Here is an 8,597-nt window from a genome sequence, read left to right as displayed (position 1 = left end):
CATACCGGGCAAGAACTCTGATTTTCATCCTCCATCTGCACTGAGCACATTTTTTGATCAGTGGCTCCCTCATATGACCAGTTATCTTCATGGATAAACCACTTGAGTTTTACACTGTTTTTTACTGAGTCGGTATTTTGATTTATTGATCTTATGGTAGATTCATCCTCTGCTACGCACAATGTGCTATGCACATCTGCTGATGCAGATTCACCATTTGCCCATGTTCTTTGCTTTTCCATCTTTGTTTCAAAGGATAATAGGATAATAGCTTTTGTGGACTTTTAATTGATATTTTCTGTCAGGGCTAAAACATCCTTTTTCATGCCACTGGGCTTTTGGAGATAACAGAACCATAGAATTTTTTGGGCTGGAAAGAACCTGCAAGAGCACCTAGATCCACCCCCCTGCCAGCCCAGGCTGCTCCCAGCCCCATCCAGCCTGGCCTTGGGCCCTGCCAGGGATGGGGCACCCACAGCTGCTCTGGGCAGCCTGGGCCAGCGCCTCACCACTCCCATAGTTAAGAATTCCTTCCTTATATCTAATCTAAATCTACCCTCATTCAATTTAAAGCTATTGCCCCGTGTCCTATCCCTACATGTCCCTGTAAAACGTCCCTCTCCAGCTTTCTTGTCAGCCCCTTTAGGTACTAGCAGGCTGCTATAAGGTCTCCCCAGAGCCTTCTCTTCTCCAGGCTGAAGAACCCCAACTGTTTCAGCCTGTCTTCATGGGAAAGGTGCTCCAGCCCTCTGATCATCTTCATGACCATCCTCTGGGCTTGCTCCAACAGGTTCACATCCTTCCCATGTTGGGGGCCCCAGAGCTGGGCACAGCACTGCAGGTTGGGGGTGTCTCACCAGAGGAGACCAGAGGGGAGAGTCACCTCGCTCGACCTGCTGGCCACGCTGCTGGGGATACAGCCCAGGGCGTATGCTGGAAGACTGTAAAGTAGAAGAAATCTCCTAGACTGCACAACCATGTGATGCGAACACCTGCGGTCCTGCCAAATTCACACGTAGCCCACAATCCGTCATGCACTGCAGCTGAAGTACATGTGGAGTGCTGCCACGCTATTGCAATGCTTCACAATTTCTATTATTTTAATTGTTTCTAAATTTATTTATTTTTTCCTAAACCATTCCTAAATCCTAGTTGATGTTTCTGAGTTTGGTAGCGGGAAAGGGAACGTAAGGGAAAGGGGCTTCAAAATAGATGATGCAGGTGGGAAATCAGCAACGTGGCAACTCTTTTCGGAGGGACTTTCTGGAGAGCTGTGCAGATGGGTGCTGGGTTTGCTGAGCACCAGCTGCCGCATGCTGTGAGGATGGGGGGCTGAAGGCAAGAGTTAATCCAATGGACAAGAAGCAGAGGGTGCGAGAGGGAGAGGTATACGTTATCTCCCAGGACATCCAGAAAAGCTCAGCTTGAGAGGTGTCAGCAAGCTGGTTGGTTGCCCTCCCAGGAGCGTATTGCTGGTCCGGCTCCCCATGGCAGAACGAGCGCCTGCTGAAGTCCTGGGGCTGGGTCGCAGCACTGTGAAATTTAACCCTCAAGGGAGATTGCTCCCAAACCTCCTCCCAAAACCAAGAAACAAACCCAATGGCAGGCCTGTGTGAATGTGTCACCTTCTATACATAATTTGCATCCTTTTAAATCAACTAAAACCCTATTTCCAAGTGGAAGATGGAAGTGAACCTTGGAACATGACTATTGCTGCTACTAGAAGAAATACCTACATTCTCAGAAACCTTCTCAAACTCTTCCAAAATAACCATTTTCTGATGATGTAGCAACCTATCCGCCAAGGATAATTTACAGGTGTTGTTTCAGAAAAAAAAAAAAAAGCAAATTAGAGGCAGAGAATATTACTTAGGAAAATAATAAATGTCTCCTGCATTTTACATGCTGAAAAGGTAAATTCCACTTTTGACATTCATCCCAGAGCCACTTTAAAGGCAACCTACAGACTCAACAGGGAGACAGTAAACACTAAATCATAATTACCTCATAAAAGGGAAGCCTGTTTCTCTGAATGCCTGAGATCTGGTTTTGCTTCACAAAATATATCATAAATCTATTGTGTTCTACCCAGGTTTATTTAAGGCCAATTAGTGCTTGTATTAAAAAGGATAAGAAAGAAAACAAGAAACTCTACCTTCCAAACTTTGCTGTCATTCGTATAGATGTGAAACCCTGATTCTCCGCTCTCATTAAGGAGCTGTTCATTAGAGGACAGCATGTTCCACAGGAGCTGAGGTCTTGCATTAACAGTGAACTATGGAAAAGCTCTCCCGTTCGGCAGCCCGCATTAACATTTGTTCTGCAAAGGGATTTCTTTCTAATGCAATCTAGTGCTGTATGTGTTACTGTACAAAAGAAAAAAAAATTTCAACACAATCTTGACTTGGCTTTAATATCCCACAGGGTGACATCTGACACTGTACTGAGGGAATAACACCTCTCTGGGTAATCTTTCCAACAGAGCCTGAAAATGAGCAGTCTGTGCCATTAATATGGCCAATATAATTAGCAGAGCAGTATGACTGATCTTTTTCTTTTTTTTTACATGGTTGTTTTTTTTTTAAATCAACATTTCCTAAAGCTATTTCTCTAACCGAAGTTGCTCTAGCCAGTGGAGCCAGGGAAAGCTAAACTTAAGCATGGCCAAATAAGTTGCAATTTTGAAGTACAGGTAGGGAGATCAAAGGTAACATAGCTGCCTGCTTTGGACATGATTTCCGAATAAAGCTAATCATCCAAGAATTTTAAAAAAAAGTTTCTGGGTGAAATTAGTCATGCCACAATAATGTTTCAAGGTAAGGGAGCTTTTTTTTATTATTATTATTAAGAAAAAAATGAAAGGAGCTTGAGTTGTGGTTCTTTGTCAGCAGAGAGCCAAAATGCGGAAGGAAGGGTGCCTATGTTGTATGTTCAGAAATCTGGGGACTTTGGTTTTGACTCATTTGGATACAAGCGCATGAATATTGCACCTCTATTTATTCTTCTCATGTGGGAAGGGCCCTTCCCTTTGCAGGTGAGCATGCAGTCAGAGAGAACAGTGGCAGACGTATCACATCACACAGTAGAAGTCACCAGAGGTGCCTTCGGGAAGGGCTGGGACCTGCTGATGGCATTCGCCTGGACACAGCTGGCCTTCCTAAGCAGGGCTGTGCTGGGAAAGGGAGCTGGTGGGGATGATGATGGCTGTTGGAACATGAAGGGCTGGATGTGGCTGATGCCTGCTCTCACCTTCCGGGAAGGCAAATGATTGGCAGTGGCACGTCCTGGGATGCTGAAACACCATCGGTTCTCTGCTAACAAGACAGTCTGGTTTCCTTAAAAAATATAGCTGCGGGGGGTGGGATGGGGGTGTCCTCTCTTTTCAAAAAAATATCTGAGCCCCTAGGGATTATGCTGACCTTCCACATGCAGTGTAGTTGATTCGAGGCTGTCAGATCTGTATTCAGAAGTATGAAGGCACAAATTTAATTTTGAAACATAGCTAGTGAAAGAGAATGAACTCGCCTAGATGAATGTGAAAGTCTTGACTCAATGGTAGATTCTTGCAGCGAAAGACACAGGTGTTAAGAAAAACCTGGTAAGCAGCTCATACATTACTAACAATTACTATCTCTTTTCGCTGGAAGAAGTGATCATAAATACATTCTACATCGCAAATACCTAGTGCACAGAGGCTAAAGGAGCAACATCATTAGAACTGTACTGATCATTACATCTTAGCATTGCTCTGCAGGAATATTATTTCAAGATGTCTGTGTTGAACAGCCTTAAAAAAAAAGCTAAGGAAAGGAAAACATCAGCTGCATACAAGATATATTAAAAAAAGGCAGGCTAGATTTGGCAGGGGCACAAGAGTAAGGAAGGTTCAGTGTATCATCAAGAGCAAAGAGGTAGCAGCGAACAAGCCAAGCCCTTGGGCATTAAGGGCTGCAGTCCCCTTAGCAGGGGGGCAGCAAAGTCTGGTGGGTCTATGGTGGGATCGGCAGGAGTGAGGTCCAGAGGTCTGGTGGACTAATCCCAGATGCAAAGTCAAGGGAGGTGTTTCTACTGGATTCCCACTGGTGGGTGGATTTGGCTCTAATTCTACTTATTCTTCTTTTGATTTGGTAGGAAAATCCATTTAAGCACTCTGCCTGTAAAATCAGTGTATTTCCTGTCACATACAACCTTTAGACAAGCTTTGATGGACTTCCTCATATGTGAGCACATTTTCGGTCTCATGAAGACAGGCTGCACAGCCTTTAATCTCCAGTCTTTTGTTATGCAAGCTGTGGTTTCTGTCGAGTTCTGGATGAGGAGTACAGAAGGAAAACTGTCTGTCTGCTTTGATCCTTGATTATGGTGATTCTTGGTCCAGAATAGACTCCCCAAAAAAATGAAGTATTACAATTAGGCTGAAACTAACTTCTCTTTTTCAAAATGATTTCAAAAAAAGTTTGTGTAAAGTTTAATTACCTTGATTCAGCAATGGCACAATAAAGCAAGTTACATTTAAGCCATACTAAATGCCACATTTCTATTTTTCTTCCTCTATCACCCCTTTTAAAAGGGTGCAGCTGAGAAGGAAAACTCTTATCATTTTCCTCAGGAACAGTATAAATCTTTATCTATTAATGTTTTAATGTTTATCAGTTAATTATAGATCTTTATCCACATAATCTTTATCAATTAAGCATTCCAAATGCAAAAAGTATTAGCACATATTCAAATTACCATGCATTAGTATGTAAAATCCCCCTAAAAGATTTATTTTTAACATTTTCATTTTTTTAAAAAAAAGCATATTAGCAAACACCATCAATATCATATTTGCTCACATGATGGCATCATGCTGTGATTAAAGTCCTTGATTTGCAACAGCCAGCGGACTGCCAGCAGCCCTAGGGCTGTCATCCTGGCACCGGAGGCATGGGGGGTGGGGGGAAAGTGAGGAGGAGGAAGGGTGAAGAGTGGAGGAAGTATCTATCTGTGAGGAAAGAAAGTAACGTCATCAGATGGAAACAAAAGGCTGTAAAAACACAGATTTAGCATCAGAGAAAAAGATAACTGCTTCACTGCTGCCAGCTGCCGTCAGAGGTGTGACTGAACAGTGAGTAACAGCTGAATGAGCTTAAGGAAAAAGCGCACAACTACTAGTAAATAATATTTCTAAGAAATATTCACAATTAATGTTGACTTGCCCTGGTCACTAAGATGCAGATGAGAAGAAACCAAGACTGTCTACACCGATATGACCTCTTTCCTTCAGAAGGCCCTGCACAGGAGAAAATGCCATCAAGTTACCTGCAGGTACCTGCCTGCTGAGAGAGCACAGTCTTTTAACATAAAAGCATCTTACAAGGGCATATGGTGATAGGACAAGGGGTAGCAGTTTTAAACTGGAAGAGGGTAGATTTAGATCAGCTCTTAGGAAGAAATTTTTTACTATGAGGGTGGTGAGGCGCTGGCCCAGGCTGCCCCAAGCAGCTGTGGATGCCCCATCCCTGGCAGTGCCCAAGGCCAGGCTGGAGGGGCTGGGAGCAACCTGGAAGGTGTCCATGCCCAGGGCAGAGGGGTTGGAACTAGGTGCTCTCGCAGGTTCCTTCCAACCCAAACCATTTTATAATCTTGTGATAAAAACATTAAGAACCCCAGATAAAGATCATAGGATCAAGCAGGGTGATGGAACCAAGGAGGTCCCTAGTCCAACCACTTGCTCAAGCATGGCCAGCAATGGGATTGGACCAGGTTGCTCAGTGCTTTGACCAGCCTGGTCTTGAAAACTTCTGAAGATGGAGACGGCACAGGATCTGCGAGCAAGCCTTTCCACTGCTTGGCTGTCCTTGTGGAAAAAGATGCTCCTTTAGGATGTAATTTCTTTAGACTATCGGTGTTTTATAAGTGTCTGGAATAGCAGTCTCCTTGTGTTCACCCAGGATCTACTGCAACCATAGTAAAGCAAGGCAAAATGCCAGTGATGATGGCAGAAATGTACATTGATAGCACTGTTATGCTGTGGAGCCGAGACCTCATCCTCTTGGCAGGAGCACGAAAAAGTGGCTGAGCTTTGTTCAGCTGGAAGCTTTGGGTGTGAGGATGAGGGCTGGGAGGCCTCAGCACCTCTCCTGCTGTTCCTCTTTTGGCACATGCAATAAACTTGATGCACCCACTCAGTCCTTGCTCACTTGCTCCCTTCTATCCATGGTGCCACATTGCATCCTCGTCTCTCCCACTGCATCCTCATTTGTTCCTCTACCTGCTTTTTGAGGACAAACCAGAGGGAAATACGCATCTACCATGCAAATCGATACAGGAGTCAGCTTAAGGACCTGGAACTAACGGCTCAATAATGTTCACTTGGAGGGCTCATGTTGTGTGGGTACTGATGCTGAATGATAATGGTGACTAATTGTTTCACTGCTGATCACAGCGTAAGTCTCCTATAAGCCTTATCCACTGAAACTGAGTATCTTAAGAACTAGAGGAAGATGCTACCCCCACCGGTATATGCCTGTTATCTCTGATAGATTTTTGAGACTTAAATTCCATGAGTTGTCTTTTAATGGTAAGTTCCTCCAGAATTAAATTGATTTTTCTATCACGTTGGTTCCTAGGGGTCATCATCAGGACAGATAACCGTTCCCCTAGGTACCACGCAACTTCCAAGAGTTATCCTCTCTGGAGATCTGTGTGATCAACACCTTTATTTATATTAACTAACATAAATAGCCATGCTAGGGACCATGCAAAAAGGGGCAGATACTGAGAAGGTTCGTCTCGCTCACTAGCAAAGCCGGTGCTACACTTTCCTTGATCCAGCAGCGTGACTAACACAGAGAGCATCTTCATTTACCGAGGGAGGACCCATGTGTACTAACATGGGGTAGAAAAATTACAAGCTGCTGGAGTACAATGCACCAATGTAATTAGTTCACTTGAAACTGGCCCCTTGATTTAACTAATTGCTGCCGGTTATACCCACTGGCCCCGAGCAGTTCCCCCAGAAGGAAACAGCCACTGAGGCAGATTCCTGCCTGCCCTGCTGTGTCCCAGGCGAGCGGCAGCATCGTGTCCTCCCACCCCTCTGTGGGGCTGGGGGAGCAAGCACCCCACCCCCCTGGCCCCCACACCCCCTCCCAGCCGAGTGGATCCAGCAGGCATCCTTCCCCCGCTCCTTCCCCATCCCTGGGTGAGGCTGACAGCTCGGGCGCTCTGCCAGCATCCGAGACACAATTATGGTCACACATGCTGGAAGTTGAAAGAAAACGTGTGGGATTTATTTTATTGGGGGGGGAAATGACTGGGGCTGGGGGTGGTAAGAGAGGCGGGAGAGGGACTGAAAAGCTTTTAAGCAGTCAAGGCCTCTGACAAAACAGGGTTGAAAGCTATGTGCCATATTTCATATAATTCAAGGCTGGACCGCATGCATGTGTTACTAGTTCTCCAAACCATTGTGTACAGCAGTTTCTCCATCCCCAGTGAGCTTTTCTGGCTGGGAGGCCAAAGGAATAGTTGGTACCAAGCCAAAGCAGTTTAGGAATTTTTCCTGAAGGAGGGAGGGAGAAAAGTGGAGCAGAAAGCAAGAAGGGCTCTTCTTCGAGAGCACGACAGACTCTGCTAATGTTTCCTAAAGTTTGCAGCATCTTCCCCTCCAAACTCTCACTTTTAGGGAAGCTCCCCCCTTCCCTTCTCTCCAGTTCAGGGACACATTAACATGGGGACAAAGTGGCCTGTCCCTCAGCAGTGCCTGGCTCTCCCCTCCCAGGGCAGCTATCGCCCAGCGACGGGACTGCAGCAGCCAGGGATGCTCTGACAGATTCCTAGGGTCCTTGCAAATCAGGAGAAATCCGTTACCACAGCTTTGACAGATGTCTTACACTCATCTCTGGAGCTTAGGAGGGAGGTGAGGGAGGAGGAAAAAGAAGGAGGAGGAGAGCTGAAAGCTTTTCAAAGACTATTCAAGAGGCTTTTTTTTTTTTTTTTTTTTTTTTTTTTATAACAAGGCGAGAAATTAAGGTGGGGAAAATACTTTAAACCAAAACGTTTATAAATTTATAGCTTCCCTTTAACCACAGCTTTATTTCTCTGTCTGTCTCACACCATGTTTCCATTATTGTCAGGAGAATGAACCGCCTGCATGCCAAATCAGGTCATTCACAAATATAGAACGAACGTCTGTCATTACAGATTTACCACTCCGACTACGGCATATCCCTTCTGTCTATAAAAATCCTGATCCATTAGCAGGGCAAGCTCTCTGCATGTCAGCCCTTTAACACTCCATGCACCTCAACAAACTGGAGGTCCAGCCTTCCTTCAACAGGCCAGCCTACGCATGTGCTGCGAAATGATGGCAAGACGTGCGGGCGACATCCACCAGCTCTATAACAAGGGTGACATCCACCAGCTCTACAACAAGGGTGACATCCACCAGCTCTACAACAAGGGTGACATCCACCAGCTCTACAACAAGGGCGACATCCACCAGCTCTACAACACAGCCAAACCACACGAAAATTCACAGCCTGCTGAATCCTGGGTGAGATCTGCACAGATTCGGGGTAAGCCCCAAACCCACAGCCACCGTCATGCTTTCA

The 8,597-nt window shown here is 45.3% G+C and overlaps 1 long non-coding RNA gene across 1 annotated transcript in view; it reads left to right on the top strand.

Annotated features, from left to right (window-relative positions):
• Positions 1 to 416: 416 nt before the first annotated feature.
• LOC308061190 overlaps positions 417 to 8,597 on the top strand; it is a 32,137-nt gene continuing 23,956 nt past the window's right edge. Inside the window, exon 1 of the long non-coding RNA XR_013927117.1 lies at positions 417 to 8,561. This is a non-coding gene — a long non-coding RNA (uncharacterized lncRNA). The remainder of the gene's footprint in view (positions 8,562 to 8,597) is intronic.

The sequence above is a fragment of the Falco punctatus genome (assembly GCF_963210335.1).
Source record: "Falco punctatus genome assembly, chromosome: 3".
Classification (NCBI taxonomy): domain Eukaryota; kingdom Metazoa; phylum Chordata; class Aves; order Falconiformes; family Falconidae; genus Falco; species Falco punctatus.
The sequence above is the reverse complement of the archived record's forward strand: the minus strand, read 5'-3'. Positions and strand labels throughout refer to the sequence as shown.